Source organism: Gymnodraco acuticeps, unplaced genomic scaffold (genome assembly GCF_902827175.1).
Source record: "Gymnodraco acuticeps unplaced genomic scaffold, fGymAcu1.1, whole genome shotgun sequence".
In the NCBI taxonomy this organism is placed as follows: domain Eukaryota; kingdom Metazoa; phylum Chordata; class Actinopteri; order Perciformes; family Bathydraconidae; genus Gymnodraco; species Gymnodraco acuticeps.
In genome coordinates, this window is record NW_022990764.1 from 1846313 (window position 1) to 1866767 (window position 20455).

Sequence of the window (20455 nt, forward strand, 5' to 3'; positions counted from 1 at the left end):
GTGGCTGATGGCAGAGACTGGAGAGCCTATAGGATGCTCTATGACACTGATACAGTCCTAGTGTCAGCTAATGTGATCAATAGCAAAGCCTAGTGTTACTAAACACCATCTATTCACTCATTTACCCGTCTCAGCCAAAGTCTTTTATGCATCTTTGTAATCACATCTTTGACCTCCTGTGCCAATATCCGGGCATAGAGCCTTACCTGCGCTCGTACTGCCAGGATAATAATCATTTTTTGCTCTTGAGAATTACCAGCAAAACACAAAGCATAGGCATTCTGTTATCATCATTCTTCCAGGCTCATCCATCTTTTAGGGAGACCTTCACGGCAAAAAACGAATTTGTGTTTGCGTCGACCGCTTCAAACACGTATTGAAAGCTACCAGGAATATAGTGAGTGGAAAGGCTGGTAGTTAAGGAGGAAAATGGACTCTGATGAATGGGGTGAGGCTTCAGTATGACAAACATTTCAAAAAATGCATTTGTCCTTCACAGTAGTGTTGGCACAGTTTTCCGTTTGCATGTGGATCATTTTCATGAGGAGTGATCTGGGGGTGGGAGTCCCACATGTTCTGCACAGACTGACATCCATCATGAACACATTCCTAGAGCTCCTGCCTACTGCTGCCCCATCGGCAGCGAGCATTAGCCATAAATTGTGTAGCTCAGCCTCCAGTTTTAATTAGACACATACAGAGAAGGAGGAAGAGAGGGGGTAGAGAGAGTGAAAAGGACAAGTAATTTCATGCACATCCCAATCAGCTGCTATTAATCTGTTGTTGTTGGCTGAGAAAATGCAGGTGGTACAGGGGGAATGGAATCGCCTGAATGTCATTTTCATTGTTAATGTGTTGCTATAGCAGTATATTTTCCAATAGAATGCAACGCTCAATATACGTGGCATAAATGATATAAATGAACCATAACTGAGAGCTATGGTATACCTGGTAATGGCTTTACACACAGCCAGTTTCCTTGTATTAGCAATGAAGGACGCGGCAAGGCAAGCAGATAATCACACGTACACCATATTATCACCGCACATTACAACTATCCAACAAAGCCTCCTTGTTTACTCCTGCATTACTGGTCACCATCGCTGACAGCATCCTTTTGGACCAAAGATGGTGTCCATGCTGATGTTCCATTGTTTCATAAATAAAGGTATTTCTAGTGTTGCTGGTGTAGAATTCTTGCACACTTTCATAACAATGATTAGAATGAACTGGAGAGAAGCAAAAAAAAAGTTTTGCCTTTCGGTGAAGAAGCAAAAAAACGGTTTCTGCTTTTTGGTGGGAACCATGTGCACTTGACTTTAAAATAGTATACAAAGAGAAGGAAACATGCTTTAGCGTTGGTTTCCTTTACCACTTCAGTCATTCTCTTTAGATGAAAACCTTGGCTATTTAAAAACACACCGATAAGAACCAGAGTTATGTGTGTGTTAACTTAGTGGACACTTGTTTTTTTTCAAATACTTCCTGACAAAGTGTTCATGTGTATGATAACATGTCAATTTCAGGAAAACATTGGTCGCATTTTGCAGTTGGTAGTGTGACTGAAAATGTTACACCAATTCAGCAGGTGAATAGGTCAGCTCATGGTTATTGGGTTGTGAAAGATGTGTTTTTCATGTAAACAAGAAAAACAGCCTAAAATCAGGTACAAGCATCGGACAGGAAACATAGCTACAAATTAAACACCGCGGTAGGGTGCAAAGGTTATCCGTCATTCTGCACAGCTAAATAACAAGCAGCCAAGCAAAGGACACCTTCTGCTATTTTAGATCCTTGTGACAACAAGAGTGCTGCTTATTTTCTTGTTAGCCAGTTGTCCAACCCAGCACCCTTTTGTTGTTTGTAGGCGGTTCAATCTGACAGCGTGATGTATCATGCCAGAGACAGTGAAGATGAAAAGTCCAAGGTTTTGTCAGTCTTGGAGGATAAACAATGCCATTCCAATAACACTAATGCTTTAGATGATCAAAAAGGAAATGTACAGGAAAACAAGGGGCCTAACGGGGCTTTTAACCCATTTCTCCCCACTGTCAATGTCCAAGATGAAAAAAAGGCAGCCAGGATCAAGGCAAACATCCCCATCACGGCTCTTTCATTCCCGCCTCCTCTCTCTCACTCTCCAAAGAGCACAACATAAATCACATGGCAACCATAATGGGAAGTGGGACAGCGGTGTGCCAAATGAAGCAATAAAACAGATCCCGAGTGTCCCTTTCAAAGCATTAGTCACAGTGTCCATATGTCCACTGCTTTGTTGAAGCAGGGCAATGCTGGTTACATCGAAACAAACACCTGTGCACATGCTGAATGTCCTAAATGAAGGTCAATGATAGAGAAAGAACAGGAATATAAACCTCATAATTTGGCGCTGCACCCATACAGCTAAAAAAACACTAACGTTTTTGATAGCTGGACTCTTGCATCAGCCATCTAATGGAGCCGAACCGACACATCTCATCTCTACACTTTGATGTGGGCATCCATGGGACTATAATCCCATAACAGATTCTTGGAACAGAAAGAATCAGGAAGGGCCCTCAACACTCCAGACAGGAAGGAGCAGGCAATGATTAAGACAACACAGAGGAACATGAAACACTGACAGAAGAAGCAAGAGACCTTCCAGCTTGCATACCCTTTACAGAAACACTCTGTAGAGTCTACAGAGTGTTTCTGTAGTCAGTAACCCATCTTTGCACACTATTGTGTCTTTAGTAACAGTAAGCGTGGTAAGTGATGATTTCAACCATCTGCAAGTGTGTTGCGAGTAGGAAAGCTAAGCACCTCACAGGCTACTGTATTTGTCACCTTTGCTGTATGTCATTTAAATCCTCAAAATATCATTAGCAGTGGAAGTGGCAGTGATATAACTATAGCCTGTAGAAAAAGGAGGAAATGAAGTGAATACATTAAAAAAGGTGTACTTTATAGGTCACACCTCTAGACGAGCTGTCATCGGTTGACATGCTTTCCAGGCATTTGGAAGCCATTCACTATAATATAGAGACAATGAATTCATAAAAGGAGCACAATGCAACAACGTTTTTACACTTTCATAGTTTAATTCAGTTCCATTGCCGACACCAATGATTTACTTTGAAACCATTGGCAGAGGAGTTGCAAAAACGTGCCTGTGATGAAGCCCGCTGCTACACTTCCTGTTACAGCAACCTTACACCAACACAAAAGGAGAACAATCCAAGGAAATAACCCTCGAAGAAAATGTACCGTTTAACCAGCTTCCCCATTTGGGACAAATATTATTATTATTTAAAAGATTTCTTACTTATTATATGAATAATGACATTTTAGTTGGGCCAAATTAATATGTATTTTTGGCATTTGCTGCATATTTCAGGCTTTATAATTGTGACGCACATCAAAGCGATATTACCGACTTCCATCCATAATGCTCTGGCAAGTTGCTAGACAAGAGGCACAGACTGAATTTGGCACAGAGACAGTCCCTGTAGGCACTGTGATGTTTCTAAGGTTATCAGGAAGTGTGAAAGGCAAATGTCTTACAGTGTTGCCATCCAGAATTCTTTGTTCTTGCCAGGATGCAACTTTATTTCATTTCATAAGAAATGGTCATAAAATGAAATGGGGCAAATCATTATTTTAATTTGTATAGGATAAAGCACAGGACAATGGCTTTGAGATGAGGAAGACGAAACAAATAAGTGCTCAAAAACACCTGAAATTCATAGGAGAGTTCATACAAAGCGCATGCAGCTGTGGCTTCAATAGATGTGGGAGAGTCACTTGGGATACTCATCAGACTATTTTTATTTTTGATGAATATGTGGTGAAAATAACTAATTTCCTGTCTGCCTCTGAGCCATCTTCACAAAAAGAGCTGCTAAATGAATATTTCCATCACCTGCTGCCTAGCTCTACTTCAGACTCTGTTACTCTCCAGTCAAATGGAGTGCTATCGACGACTATATAAAAAAGGTACCGACACCACTAACCACTTAAAGTAACCATGATGATAGGTGGACCATAGTCGTGTTATAATATTATACTGGTATAGCTACAACCACCATCAAAACGTTGGGCTACCAATGCCTCCTTTTTAAAAACTAAAAGAATTGTAGGGGCTTCCCCGTTATTTGCAGACATCTTACCACTAACCTAATCTTTAGACCTACATTTTCAAATTAAACACACACTAGTGTTGGACTATATGTTTTAGAATGATATAATACAATTAGATGACAACACTTTTCCACAGAACTGATGAACCTTTTTGAATGCCAAAAAAACATTTTGCTTCCAGTACTCAGGGTACTGAGGGAAGAAAAAGGCATCTAATGTATTAACATTTTTGTTTTCAATAATTGTCTACAGCCTTGCCTTCAGGACGGTATGAGATAAGTCTTATAGGCCAAACTGTCATACATTATTTGAGTTGAATGGCCTCCACCTGTTAGTCCAACGAGCAGCAGAGCAGCAAATGTCCTTGATAATATTGTCACCGCAGGACAGTTTCTGAAAATGACCAAACAGAGCATTACTAATAGACGTTTTTTCACACAGTACCTGTTAGTGAAACTTGACAAGCACTGCTCTACTATTCTGAAAGCTATGAGCAGCCAGGCCTGAAAGAGGGGAGGGAGCTTAAGATGAACCTCCTTACAGATAGGAAAACAGCTTGCTTGTAAGGGGGCGCTATTTTATTACTACGCTATCAAGCTTATAGGATGCTTACATTAAAACGCACGTAACGTGATGATCTGAATTTTGCACCACTGACATGTGAACCATGCTGTTAAGTATATGAATGGAGAAGTGGCTAATGCCCACAGGGAGGTGACTGGCCAACATGCACACGGCTAGCATGCTAAAGATATTTCTTCCGCTTTGAACTAAATACCTAATTGACAGATTCCTGCCAGTTACCCATACAATTGACATACATATTTAGATTTATTGTAAACTAAACATTCATTCAATTTCACTTGATACACAACATTTTGGTTGTAAGAACAAAAATATCAAAACAATGAATGAAGATCAACATGTTGTTCAACCATCAACATGATGAATATTCAGGATCTGGTTGAGAAGGCAACACTGTTACTGAAGGACACTACTCAAATCCAAACATTTCCTCCTGAATATTCAGGCTACGTGAATACAATATCCATTTTACTGCAGGGGGACAGTCGGTGCATAACAATGAGACCTGCTAATGAAATCAACATTCAAGCTGAAAAACATACATATTAAACTGGGGTCTCAATGTCATTTGCTTTTTGCATCGTTTGTTCCTTTTCAGCATTTTTCGCCGGGTTTATTAAATATATTCAATTTTGACTTAAACTTGTTTACAGCGAAAATGATTGACCGCATATCACAGTTGTATTCTGTGTGCCTGTGTTTTCTGTGTAATGAGAAGAGCAATTACCAAATTAACATTGTTTGCATAAACATTTAGCACCTTAGCAAATGATCTATTGCGAGTGAGACAATGCTAATGAAACCCACTTGTTAATATATATCTGTACGCCCGAGGAATGTCTTCTATTAAAAAGTGTTGTTTAAGGAAAATCAGTAACAAGATTTCTGGAGCTATAAACAGCTGCCATGGATTGGATTGGATTTAAAATGCGTCAATCTTACATTGATTTTATTGTTTAAGTTTTCAAAACACAAACTACATTGAGCATGTTAATGGTGCACCAACAATAACATATCAGTTTCATGATTACATATGCAATCTTTCTCCCCAAAAAAATGACATTTAAGTCCTTTTCCACTAGCTTTGTAAACAATGGAGGTGAGATCATTGATCATGTGAGAGGGGATCTCTTTGAGCAGCAGAAGGTCACCGCCCGCCAGACGAGCTGATGGGAAAATGGCGTTGATGCTCCCGAGCTGCCATTTTTCTTCCCTGACAAAGACTCCATCTGCCACCAAGCCATTTGCAGCCTCCGAGTCAGAATATCAATGATTTCTAACCATTCTACAACTCGCCGTTCACCTTGGCGTCACCTCCACACCCGTCTGAACGCTGACACCGCAGATCCTCTCTGCTCTATAGGCTGCCAACAAAACTGTCATCCAGCTAAGTGACATTTGTGCCACTCAAGATTGGTGAGCATCTTATTAGCATTGATAACATTTGAGTGTTTAGAGATTTCAAGAAGCTGCAAGGTTTCAGATTTTCTAGGTTATAATCTAAACACATCTGTGCTCATAAAAGACTTTGGAAGGTTTTTTACAATACACACTGCAGGAACTTTATTATGTGATGCATAATGTTGCTGTACTAATGAAGTCAGGAAGGGACTAAGGATCCCTGAAGACTTAATGCCATCAGAAAAGAAGGAACAGCAGACAGCTGGCCATGCCACCCAAGAAAATTATATTTTCTTCAATACCATCTGCACACCTCGGTAACGCTCTCGCAGGCCTACAGTCTTCAACAAGCTCTCTTGTAGATCATGTTAGTGTTGTACTTAAACCCAGCATGTCTAACCTCTCACCACCGAAGAGAAGCTTCAATTATGTAATTATTCCACTTTATTGACAACAAACTAGCCTCTGTGTCTGCATCTGTCTAGAACAATTATTTTTATATGACATTCCTTTCAGCGGCCTTATCCCATTTGAGCACAAGTTCTCCACATAAATCCACATGGCTGCCTCCATTGTGTTCATGTCCTAAATATTAAATTACTTTCTTAAAACTGGCAGGCTATACTGATCTGAGAAACCCAAATAAAACAAAGGAATTAGCTTCAGCCACGCACACGCATTCGCCACTTATGGGTTGGATTGGTGTACATATAAGAAGTTGTTTGGTGCTTTCATTTATCAATTTATTATGCTAAAGGTCATTCTCTAAGTTCCTTTGCTGCTAAATAAAGGGGTCTTACATAGATCATCTAAACATGCACACTTTCAACTGCCAACCAATCCCCAAAACCCTCTAGAAAACAATACTATTTAGTACTATTCTACAAATCAATATTAAAAGACTAACCTTAAAACGTGTTATTTCTACAGATGACTCACTGCGATGTGTTGCTGAATTTTAGATCTGCTCCGGTCTCTCTTTTGACTCAATCCTTCATGACTTTATCAATCACTAAAGTTATGTTGTAAAGAAGAGTGAACCATAACCTTCAACTTCTTTGACGTGCTGTCATGGTCAACATTCAAAAGGAATAATGAGTACAAATTGTAATGCAGCAACAAATACCTGGATTTTGCACTCGTTTTTTCATTGGAGAACTTATAGATCTCATGGTATCTTTATGTTGTTGTAAATACATCATTCTAAAAAAATGTGCCATTTTAATAAACTGAGGAGTGGTCATCTGAACTTTCTAGTTTAATCCAGGATTTGGTAATGTGAAGATCAGCAATCTCCTAATGCCACATTAATTAACCAGTGGTTCTGGATTAGTAACATAAAACACATTACACACTTGGGCTGCTCGATTATGGCAAAAATCATAATCTCGATTATTTAAATGTAATTGCGATTATTAAATGCGATTATTCATTGACTTTGAAAACATCAATTTATTGGAGAAAAAACATTTGAACAGTATGTTTTTAACAGTTGATTACCCTGAACTTTAAGTATAATTCAACTGGAAAAAAAAAAAAAATAATCGTTTTATTTCGATTATTAATTGAGCAGCCCTATTACACACAATGCTGCCATTGTTGGAACCTAATAAGTCTCAGTATTAATTGAATGTCTAAAAACTGTCAGTGTGAAAGAAGTATCCATACAGCACAAACAAAACATCTTACAGTTTAGATTTGCCATAGACAGAGAGCTTTCATCACTTCAGCTGTCCGTCCTGCATGTAGGTGCTCCTCTGGGCAGAGATATGCAGAGAGCAAAAGAAAAGTGGGTCCTGATAAGTAATACCTCATCATAATATACAGCCACAGCGATGGCCTCTTTTGGTCACAAAATATAGCCTATACTCAATAAAGCTACACTATTAACTACAGCACATACATATATTAAAAAGAGGGGGGGGACTGAAGTAGCTCAACCTCTTACACATACAAAATACACTTTATAATGATGCATATAAAAACACACATGACCATAAAACTAGCCTCCCTCTCATTTAAGACTGAAGAATCAGCATTTTCCGAATAGCACTACTTTTTATGTGGTACGGAAAAATATAATATGATTGGCAACACACTACCAACTCATGTCCACCTTCTTTAAAAACTTTAACATAAAAAAGAGAAAATTGTATCATTCCAATATTCAAGCAAACCTAATCATTCATAAAATAAAAACTGTAACACTTATTTGTTTATTGGATTCGAATTAACTTGACATTTGAACAGTGCAAGGAAAATGTCCTGCTTCACTTTGTCTCTTATTAAAATATTGTTTGAAAACAACCACGTCTGCTTTGTCCGGGGCCAGACATGCCCTTTGTGTGCTTTGTATCTCCATTGTGTTGAAGTGGTATAGAAATGAATGGCAGCACGGCCTGGCTCTTGCTCTAAAGCAGCTGCCGGCACGAGGTACAATAAAGCACTGATTTAAATGTATTTTCTTGTTATTAAAGTTAGTCTCGCCCTCTCTATGTGTGTCCTGTCTCTCTTTTGTGGTTCAGTTGAAAACATTGCTCGGAGAGTTGAACTAAGAAAAACGGATCATTGTGTTTAGAAGAAATCAGGTAGGGACATATTGTTGGAATCATAACACTCACACATGTTACCAGCTAGTTCTGTTACTTTTGTCACCAATTCCTTCTTTACTTTTTTTAAAGGACTCCTTTGTAGTTGATGTGATTTGAAGTGTTTACCGAGAACAAAGGCTACATTACAGTAAAGGGATTTCAACTTTCCAGACGGCTAGAGCTGTTCTATTATTAGCTTTCATCAACTTATACATTATATACAGACGACTGACAACTCTTTTTCAAAAGTATCATTGAGTAAATAATATGTTTGTAAAAGCACCAAGAGTGAACTCTCCAATATTTTTGTTGTATAAATATTGAAGTATTTGGTCAAAAATGATTGAATTGATATTTGATTTTATCTAAATAGCCCATCTCTTGTTGAAGTAAACTTAAACACAGTATCAATAATCATAGTTTTGTGAGAGCAAGGTATATGTTAAATATCCTTGTGTCATCTTTTGGCAACCAAAACAATGGCTGACTAAAAACTTGCCAACTTGGCCAACGTTTCTGAAACTTTCTGTTTGAGTGTGCAGGTAAGCTGAAGGTTATTCATAACTGCAATAATAAATCCTTGAGGGCTTCTACTACACACAGATAAAAGGTGGGTACTCAGGTTTAGAGATGATGGGATTCCTGTGGCCAGGCTCATTTTGCCATTGCCATTTCGACTCGGTTTGTCTGCAGCGCTACAGATGACCTGTCTCTTTCCAGGGTCAGTCACATAAACAGTAGGAGACATTTTCCTCTAGATCATGAGGTGGCCGTGTACATGCCATCAATTTCATGGCACATTTTCAGCATTCTTTGCTTCATAAAAAGTGTAAGTGGCCAGTTTCACTCATCTTTAGGATTTCACTTGATGTTAAAAAGAGCTGAGAAGTACAAAAGGAGTAATGACGATGCAATGAGGAAGTATTAGAATTCCATCGTAGGTAAATGTGAGCACACATCCTTCTAGAAACTATAGCATTGTTCACTATAGATATCTGATTTTCCACAAACACAATTAATAAAATGATTGCTTCGCTTGCAGCACAGATGATTTAATCTCAAGTGTGTCTGCTGTACACCTGTGTTGATTTAGTGTGAACTAAATTAAAGTGTCATTATCTTCATATAGTCAAACAGTTTCATGATAAATACCTCATTAATTAACACTGACTCCACAATGGAGTATGTACAACAGAGAAAGATTAGCTGCACTTGCAAGACTGCAAATTAACACAATTTGGCAGCAAGTTTGGCAGTCGGAGAAAAAACACGTCACACTTCCTGGTAGAGCTCATTTGATATACTCAACATCTCTGTCCTAGGGCCATTTTAAAACAAAGCCAAACAAAAGCTCCAGCCCCACCAATTACCCCTGTTTGGCTCACAGTCATTTATCTTAATGCACCACTAAGCCAAAAAAGTTTTATTTTTTCCTCCCAAGAGATTTAAATATGTTATGAAGCGTTGACACTCCAATTCTAAGAAAGACAGGAATTAATTAGATACACACAAAATGAGAGCACAGCGTAATGCAGCACAAACTAATTTCATAAAGGAGGACTTTGTTAAATCTCAACCTAATTGGAAATTCTAATCCTATGCCCAAAACATGTTTTAAAATGAAGTGTTCTGCTTAGTCCTGTATTACCATTCATGAGTTACTTTTCCAATTGAACAAAGCAAACTGTTTTTCCCCTTACAATATCAAAAAAAGGCACTTCAAAGAGCACGGAGGCAGAGATGGACAATGGGCAGCTGATGTAACCAAACACTTACTTGTATAAGACTGTCTTCAGTTCCGTGACATCACTGGTCTGCACCTGAAACACGAGACAACAGCAGTCAGATTTATGGCTTGATTTTATCGATTTACTCATTCAGCATCGTTCCTATCTGAAAGCTCTGTGAAAATAAAATAAAAATGGTAATATGCACCCCGAGGGGAGATGAGTTATCCATTCTAAACATCAGCAGAAAATCAAACTGCTGCTCAGAGAAAACCATAGGGCAATGGGACATAGACAAAACACTTTGAGGGAATTGGATTATGGTTAAGTAAGTATAACAAGGGTAGCTATTTGATTTTGCAGAAATCCGATGACCTTAGGAAAGTGTTTCAAAAAATGTCTAAAAGAAACACATACATATCCAAAATATACTTACTTACCATACCCTTCTACTGAAATGTCTGTTTTAAATTCTGTGTACACAAAGCAAGCAACGTTCATTCTTAATGTTCATACTTTGACAACGCTGCTCTCGTGGTCAATATATGTTATAACGTAACACACAATGTGGGTCAGAAATGATGCTGCAAACATTTCTGACCCACATGTAAACTCTATATGAATTACCATCTGGGTTGTTTGGAATGTAAAGGAAATGGAGACTGAATCTTTTTGATCCTTTCAAGTCTTCTTCATACAATATCACTCGAATAAAGTGACTAAAAAAGGTGTCTCTACAAACATACAGTATGAGTGTTGAAGTCATGGTCCTGTATTTTACTAAAAAGCCATAGCACTGAATTATAGCACCACAAACTAACAAAAACATGAGTTATTGCCAGGCTGAGCTTTGTGGTTTTATTTTGAAAAGGAATTTCAAATCAAACTAAGTCTCATACTTATGACAATAAAACACCAACCTTGTACTCACTTTGTCAACACTGTTTTGGTTCTAGATTCCACCTGATAAGACTAAAGGAGGGGTACTCAAATACAAATGTTAAAGGTCCAAACAATTTTTTTCATGAAGACAAAGGTCCGTTTATTACGGTCATTCAAACAATTGCAACAAGATTCTTAACACGAGGTTGCAAAAACAAAAGTAATCTGTATGCAGCAGTTTTCATTGTTATTGTGTCAGTGCTTGACCCCTCAGAGTCGCAGTGTAAGAGCTGCACAGTTATGAATAAAGGCAGCTGCACCCTCTTTTATTCAGCATTCCCATTATTGCTTTATAAATGTATTCCCCCCTTGTGTGTCCACTGAGGTTTGTCAGGCCCAACACATCTTCAACAAACTCCCCCTTTGCCTCATCATAAAAACTCACAAACACCAGCAACTGAGCATTGTCAGTGGTGTCAGTGGACTCACCCACAGCTAAGGAAATGCACTGTGCATTTTCTATTCCATCACAAAGCTGATGAATCAAATCACCAGCCAGTATTTATGTTCTTCTGGTTGCTGTGGAATCTGAGAGGGGATTTGCTTGATTTGACCTGTTATTTCCTCTTTGTGTTTGCCTTCAACATGGTCTCCATCAACTCAGTCATGCATTATTTTATACTTCAGTTATTATCCAGTGGAATGTCCTTACCTACTGGCCTAGTTCAATCAAAGTAGTTACTTTTGTTTGGCTGGGCAGTGTAGTTTTACACACTGTCTTATTTGACTTTCTCAGGACATAAAACAGTTTTTTGGGGGCAGACCCCCTCAAAGAAAACAATATATTTACACACGTAAGGTCATCATCTTAATAGTTTTGTATGCTCATCCGTGAGCAGAGCATCAAGTTGACATGTCTATTACAGCTGAATGCGGCGATTACCATCTAGCAACACTGATTAAGATCAACAGCTTTAGTGCGTTTTGATTCAATGCTGAGTACAGCCAAACTTGACAGTCTCTTCTCTGTCATTGTAGACCGCAAATACCTCATTCCTTCAGTGCTTGGGTCAGAATGCTTCTCGTTTTGCACCGTCCCGTTCAAATGAAATCGCCGTCAATCATATTTCCACGCTTGTGCCAGGGGAGGGGTTACCAGACGTACGTCTTGTGCTGCATTCACTTGCACTCGGACATTAGAGACTTTCTCTCATAAATGTCCGATGAGCCACAACTTTTCTTTCAAAACAAAGTTGCCAACTGGGGTGGCAGCTGGGGTAGTTGCCACCCCATGCCACCCCGGTAGGTGAAACTATAGGCTACTAGCTACAGTACAGATGCAACTAGATGAGCTGTTAACTCTCGCTCTGACTTTTTTTTTTTTTAAACTCTCGCTCTGACTCAGACAGGTTGAAAGAGACGACACACGCATTTTTCCCACCCGCATTCCGCGAAGACCCGCCCTACTGTGCTTCTGATTCGCAGACTGTTGGTTGGGGGAAAAAACGCTGACGGGATGCTGAATGTGATTGGACCAATGCGTTGACAGACACACACAGACAGTGCAACAGTCGGACATGCAGAGCGCTGTTTGCAGTGGACATAGTGGAGAATTTTGACTCGTTGCGTTGTGGCGATGTCTCGCAGATAACACAGATAATACATATGAAAAGTATAATTTGCTCAGAGTCCAGAGACAGTTGTGGTTCGGTCCGGATGCGGACCGGAGTCCGAACTTTGAGGATGCCTGGACTAAAGGGATGGAGTGGTGTTAATTGAGTGCAAAAGGACAGCAGTGTGCATGATTTAGGTTTTTGTCACAGTTACAAAAGCAATTTTCAAATAGCAAGAAGGTTGTCGATTCCCACTAACCAGAAGTAAGACACTAATTGAATTAAAAAGCTATTTGTTAAAAGCTTTTTTTTAAAGCCCATATCAGTCAGGTTTTAGGAAGCAATCACACGCGCAAATGCAAATGCAACCGAGTGACTATTGCCTGCTGAGACATGGTGTTGCTGATGTCTCTCCAACTCTTCAGCTTGTGGACTCAAGTCAATCACCTTGCCTTGAGATGTATAAGCTGTAATGTCCATGGCAAACATCATTGTATTTGCTGGTCTCCTAGAAAGACATACATACTCAATAGTATTTTTATATTTATTTGCCCTTACTGGAATACAAATTGCTTTGTCACTCAGATGGGCTCAGACTGACTGGCTTGTGCTTCATGTTCCACAAGATAAGTCTGATTTGAAGAACTGCTTTTAATATAAGTGTACCCGTCTCCTGGAACAAAATACATAACTTTCCTAAAATAAATGCACTTATACCTAATCAAAAACGGGGGTTTTCGATGATCAAAAGATCTCCCAAGACAGATGCAATGAACAAAATGTTTCCATTAATGTCTCGACACAACTCGAAAAAAGGTCAAAAGTATTACAAAACATGTATTTTCTGATATAGAAATATGTTTACTCACTCTCTATGCTTTGTTAATCAGCTGTACAAATATGAACAGAAAACACTGGATCTCTCCCAACTTGAGTATGACCTCCATGCAGTAATACAGCAGGAGCAGCAACACTTGTTGTGCGTCATCTAGACGCGGGTCACCTTACAGTTCCATCTGTCTCATTTTGTAGTGTGAATACCAGTGTCAAAGAGATTACTGTCTTCTGCACTTGCATGTTTCATACAGTATCAAGAGGAGAGAAGGTCACTCTCTAGTTTCAAATAATTGGTTGTTGCAACGAGCCTTTGAACTACTACAAGGCTCTCAGGTTACTCAGCTGTACCTATCTGGCAGATAGCCATGACAAAGCTGTTGGTTATGACGAGGAATATCCAACAGTCAGTTGGGTACCAAAAGCAGCTTGTTTATGGTCTATTTGACAGTCTTTGCATTAAATGATTTGAAGGTCTCAAGCTCGCGTGCCATTGAGGTCAGGGTGAACATTGTGTTTGTTATGACTCTTACATCTTAATATTCCCTCTTTAAGTTTTAATCTCAACCTCTCAGCTCTGACAAACTAACACAAACTATATTTAGAGCATTTTTCTTTTATAACAATATAAAATTAAATATTGAATAACAAGTCTTCAGCACTTTCTGGCCATTACAATATTAAAACCAATGGGATCAACATGTAGAGTGCCAACATATGTTCATGTGGTACCTTATACAGATTATTTACGCATAACCTAGACATGTGGATAAAATTCAACCATTCAGCTAAAACACTTTATAGCATCCATCCATCCATCTTCTCCCGCTTATCCGTGGTCGGGTCGCGGGGGTAGCAGTTCCAGCAGAGAGCCCCAAACTTTATTTTCCCTGGCGACATCAACCAGCTCTGACTGGGGGATCCCAAGGCGCTCCCAGGCCAGCGAAGAGATATAATCCCTCCACCTGGTCCTAGGTCTACCCCTTGGTCTCTTCCCAGCTGGACGTGCCTGGAACACCTCCCTAGGGAGGCGCCCAGGTGGCATCCTAACTAGGTGCCCGAACCACCTCAACTGGCTCCTTTCGACGCGAAGGAGGAGCGGCTCAACTCCGAGTCCCTCCCTGATGACCGAACTTCTCACCTTATCCCTAAGGGAGACACCAGCCACCCTGCGGAGAAAACCCATCTCGGCCGCTTGTATCCGCGATCTCGTTCTTTCGGACCATAGATGAGGGTAGGAACGAAAATGGCCCGGTAGACAGAGAGCTTTGCCTTCTGGCTCAGCTCCCTTTTCGTCACACCGGTGCGGTAAAGCGACTGCAGTACCGCTCCCGCTGCTCCGATTCTCCGGCCCATCTCACGCTCCATTGTTCCCTCACTCGAGAACAAGACCCCGAGATACTTGAACTCCTTCACTTGGGGTAAGGACTCATTCCCTACTTGAAGTGGACAGTCCATCGGTTTCCTGCTGAGAACCATGGCCTCAGATTTGGAGGTGCTGATCCTCATCCCAGCCGCTTCACACTCGGTTGCGAACCGATCCAGTGAGTGCTGAAGGTCGCAGACCGATGAAGCCATTAGAACCACATCATCTGCAAAAAGCAGTGGTGCAATCCTTAGTCCACCGAACTGCAGACCCCCTCCCCCATGACTACGCCTCGAAATCCGATCCATGTATATTACAAACAGGATTGGTGACAAAGCGCAGCCCTGGCGGAGGCCAACCCTCACCGGAAATGTGTCCGACTTACTGCCGAGGACCCGGACACAGCTCTCGCTTTGGGAGTACAGAGATTGGATGGCCCTGAGTAGAGACCCCCTCACCCCATACTCCCGCAGCACCTCCCACAGTAACTCCCTGGGAACTCGGTCATACGCCTTCTCCAAGTCTACAAAACACATGTAGACCGGATAAGCGTACTCCCAGGCCCCCTCCAGGATCCTTGCGAGAGTAAAAAGCTGATCCGTCGTTCCACGACCAGGACGGAATCCGCATTGTTCCTCCTCAATCTGAGGTTCGACAATCGGCCTGACCCTCCTTTCGAGTACCTTAGAGTAAACTTTCCCGGGGAGGCTGAGTAGTGTGATGCCTCTGTAATTGGCACACACCCTCTGATCCCCCTTTTTAAAAAGGGGAACCACCACCCCGGTCTGCCACTCCTTCGGTACTGCTTCCGACTTCCACGCAACGCTGATGAGACGTGTCAACCATTATAGCATTTCAATAAAAAAAGAGTTTGTAAAAGGTTAAAATCACATTATGATAACCAAAAACGCTCGCCCACTGACTGTGCAATGTCTCATCTTGGCGCGTAGAATTTACTCAATTAGGGTCACTAAAAACTCGATTTTGGCCTTTGCTGATTCAAACATTTTACGGGGGAATGATTTTTCTCTTGTCTTTAAGACCTGCCAATGTTGAGTGAAAATGTAATATTTAAAATGAGGCTGCAGCAGCCTGCCTAGCGCAGTTCAAGTGGGAAGTGTTTGGGGCAGCAGTGACCAGATTTTAAATGGACAAGGATCAATAAAAAGGGGGCTGCTAAGGCAAAGTCTTTGTTTGAGAGGGAAATGGTTTATAACAAAAACTGGATGAAAGGTTTGTATTAGTCCTGTAACTATCTGACTGAGAATATGGAGCCAAATCATTCATTCTCCACTGGCCTGGAAGGAGGAGAAATACTAAAACAAACAAGCAAATAGACTTCACTAGACCACTTGCATTTTAAACATCAGCCCCATCTACACAGCAGGGAGACCTCAATCTCAACATCATTGGTTTAAATAAAGCACTACGAAAAGCATCTCCAGGCGGAGAGAAAATAGATCAGGAAGATGAGTGAAAAAGAGTAATCTCCCTGACATATTCCTAATAATCCACCTCCCTCGTGCCGGTCCCCCCAAGCTCACCCAATCATAAAGTGTCAACACTGACCTACAAAAAGGGACTCCCGTCAAGCCTTACATGTTTAAAAACATCAATCACAGCAGACAAAGAGGGTACATTGAATTATACAGCATTAACCTTCAGGGTTTGCATATAAAGACCATAGATTTCTTTATGCTTGTGTGTTAAGGTCCGCGGCACTGTTCCTTACAGCAAGCTGGCTGCCAAATTGATGAACCTGCCCAGCCCTCAGCAGGAGGCCACAATCTTTGATTAATGAGTGCAAACTTGTGGAAAGGGTAAGAATAGGAGACAAAAAAAAAAATGGGAGAAAACACAATTATTAGCAGTCCTTTTTTTTTCCCCTTTCAAAAAGGCCAACGGAAAAAGGGGCACTTTTAAAAGACCCAAGGACCATAAAGAGGGGAGCCCCTCATATTATGTAACAACAAGAGGGGCTACATACATTGTTTTTGTGATCCCCACTCAAAATGTTGAGCACTGTTCAGCAAAGCACAACCAATTGCACATTTCACAGCTTCTCTTAAAACTGGGAAAATATTTAAAACAACTTAATCCACACTACTGTTTAGACCTCGCGCACAAAACTTTACCCAATATATGTGATGTATTGCTATGAGAATTAAGATTATGTTTATAGTACCTATTTGAAGTTAAAGAATAAATAGTTTCTAATCAATTAAACACAACTTGAATGAATAATTTAGCAATTATAGTTTAAAAGCAGAAAGAACAAAACCATTTAATATCGTTTTAACATTCAAAGCTGCTGACTCTTGAGTTTTTTTATGTTAAAATTGCATATTAAAATCCAAGTATACAGCATCACAACATTGTTCTCTCTGCAGAGGTTTTCAAGGACATGTGCTCTGAATAAATATGAGGCAAATTTAGTGACCTTCTACCTGTGTTTTGATTCATTGGCAGTTACTGGATGCATGCATAACACATCAAGGATGTGATCTGATTTATCTCGCTGCCTTGGCTACTGAGGCCATTTAAATGATGGACTTTACCAGGAAAATGTTTACTGCCATTTCACTTAGGACTGTGTGTGCAAAGGGCACACTGGATTGTATTACTATCAATTATATCTGTAAAGGCAAGTCAGTTCTGCACAAACAAAAAATGTCTGCCAAAACAGTCAAACAAGGTAAATGTACAGCAACAAAACACGATTGTATGAGCCCAAATTGTCCACAAAGCATCACACACCGTGTAAAAAATCCCAGGTCTAGATAAGCTTTAGCGCTCTTATTGTAAATGCTGGCTGACTGTCATTTGGACACCTGAATACAACAAAGCCATCGTTAACACCTGTGCTTTACTAACTGACAAGTAAAGATGAATGCAGTGAAAATATGTTTACCTTTTCAAGCATGATTTTAATTCATTTAAGGTAGAATAGGTTGTAACATGTAACACAATTGTCTTTAAGGTTGCAATTTTAATGTAGTCAAATGTTGTCATGTATTTGCTTCGTGGCCTGTGTGCTTAGAATTGACGAGGTACTTTTTGTTATTCAAATATACTGTATAGATGTTTTTCATTTAGAGCAAGTGAAGTAGGCCCAGCAATAAGAAAGTGTTTTGATGATTATGTGTCTACTGTCACTACAAGGTTTACAAGCTGAATTACTTAAACTAAGCCAAACATGTGAGTGACATGTCATCACAGAAAGAGGAAAGTGGTTGGATTGCAGTTTCATAACATACTCTATCAGTTTTGAAATCTTAAAACTCCAAACCCTATTTATTAAAATTGTTTGATTAAAACACTTCTTTCACTTTCAACTCGACATAAATAGAGGTTGTATTATTCATATGTTTCCTCCTCCAAAGTTTCATAACTTTGTTAAAGATAAACAGAGTTTAAATAGACAGCGCTAATCTAATTTAAATACCCCAAGATGGCGAATGCCTTGTTGTTAATATGAAAGCAGAAAAATGGAGGGTATTGTCATAATCTCAAAGGGTAAATTTCAGCCCACACCGCAGCTGCAGCATTAGCTGCGCTCTCCATATAGGAAAAAACAACAAAAAGAGAAGATAAAGAGGAGACTACCACGGCGGGCAGCCCCCTTTAAACACTCACAACAAATGATTTAATGTTAAGATAAAACATTTAAAAAGCCCACCTGTGTTATATCCAGTTATTTGCCCTTTTTTTTTTTAAATGTTGTCACGCGAAGCGTCCACAACAAGCATTAGCCAAAACCATACACTACTTTATGATGCACTCCTACGTGAGGCGTACTTTGAGATTTAAAACCCATTTATATGTGCGAGAAACAAACTTATAGACATGTTTTTATCACCCTGTCCTGTTAAGGTTTTCGGACAGAGGGTGGATCCGCAGAGTGGACTAGCTGGCAACAAAGACAAGATCCATGCTGCAAGGTAATGACAAGACTGAGCAGCCTGAGCCAAGTACCGGTGACATGTTAACGTTAGTTTCTCTACGTCCGAACACTCTTCTTGTGTCCAGAGTACAAGTGCAGCATGACAACAGTTACATTCCGAACAAAGTTTGAATCAGAAACATCCCTAAACTGTGTATTTACTTTGACGCGAACTTTCTTTTTCATCTTAAATAGCCGCGTTGAACTCACGGAGTCGATAACGCTTCAATGAGACAAGTGTATGAACCTATGGTATGAACAGATGCTACTGGTATAGCTAACAAAACACGTTAGCTTAGCTGTTAGCCCAGGCGACCGAAATCTGTGAAATAACACATTAACTGAACGTACGTTGGTGACAAACACCTAGCAAAAACAGACAATTAAACTCACCTCATCTCTGAAATTGGATGTAATCCTTTGGGGAAAAAAGCGAAACAAGGTGATGATTTACTTCCCAGTTGTGTGCAGTTTTGGGGATGTTAAACAGACATGAACGGAGAGATTGGTCAGTGTTTAGTTGGCTCCGGGTGGCAGTGTGACTAAGTGTGTTGCTCTCTGGTCGCAGATTGAAGAGACTCTGCTCCGCTTCACTCGGAGCAACGGAGCAACTCAAGACAAGTGACGTCAGCTCCACGCTCCGACAATGCAAACTTTTGTTTCCCAAAAACTGCAGCCAGCAAGTGCACAAACTGTCAACATCAGCGAACATACTCCTCACATCTGTATGAGGCGTGCATCTGATGCCCTGCAAAAGTAAACAATAAATGAAATCATAGCTCACTAATGATGATGCAGGCATTGTCAAAACGGTATTGAATATTGATATATTAATAATAATAATAATACACTGCTCACCAGTCTTTAGCAGTAATGGACGAAGTAGTTAGATCTTTGAGTGTGGTAATACTAAAGTTTAAACAACTATTACAAGTCATGAGTTTAAAATCTTGTTTAAGTAGGCTAACAAAATATAAGCTTCAAAAAGTATCCGAAGCAAGTAGTCAATATGCAGAATGGCCTATTTCAGAATAAACATTTGTATAGTATTTGATTATAGTTATTGATGGATGCATGTGTTCAACACTTTTATATTGCAGATGAAAAGGTGGAACACATTTGTATATTTTGTATTAATAATCGAAATATGTAACTTGTGACTTGAGTTGTCAAATAATTGTAGTGTAAATAGTGATATGAATAATAATAAACTATATTTTATATTTTCAAATGCTACACATTTGCAGGGTTTATTTAGAACTCTTCAGAAGGGTTAAATTAAAGCCAAAGTTGAAGGTTATGGTTTTTGTTTATCAAAATAAAGGCGAGATAAGGTTTAGGGATGGACTGTATTGCATGGGATAATACTTTATTGTGCAGACATTCTAATA

General features: G+C 39.8%; 1 protein-coding gene across 4 annotated transcripts in view; it reads right to left on the reverse strand.

The window, feature by feature from the left end:
- Positions 1-19639, reverse strand: part of LOC117556850 (bromodomain adjacent to zinc finger domain protein 2B-like) — a 48384-nt gene extending 28745 nt beyond the window's left edge. For 3 of the 4 annotated variants that reach the window (XM_034232402.1, XM_034232403.1, XM_034232401.1), the window contains exons 1-2: positions 19458-19639; positions 10476-10519 (exon numbers count right to left, since the gene is read on the reverse strand). The gene's annotated coding sequence lies outside the window, so the exon portion shown is untranslated. The remainder of the gene's footprint in view (positions 1-10475; positions 10520-19457) is intronic. The other variant, XM_034232404.1, reaches the window with a different exon arrangement.
- Positions 19640-20455: the final 816 nt, after the last annotated feature.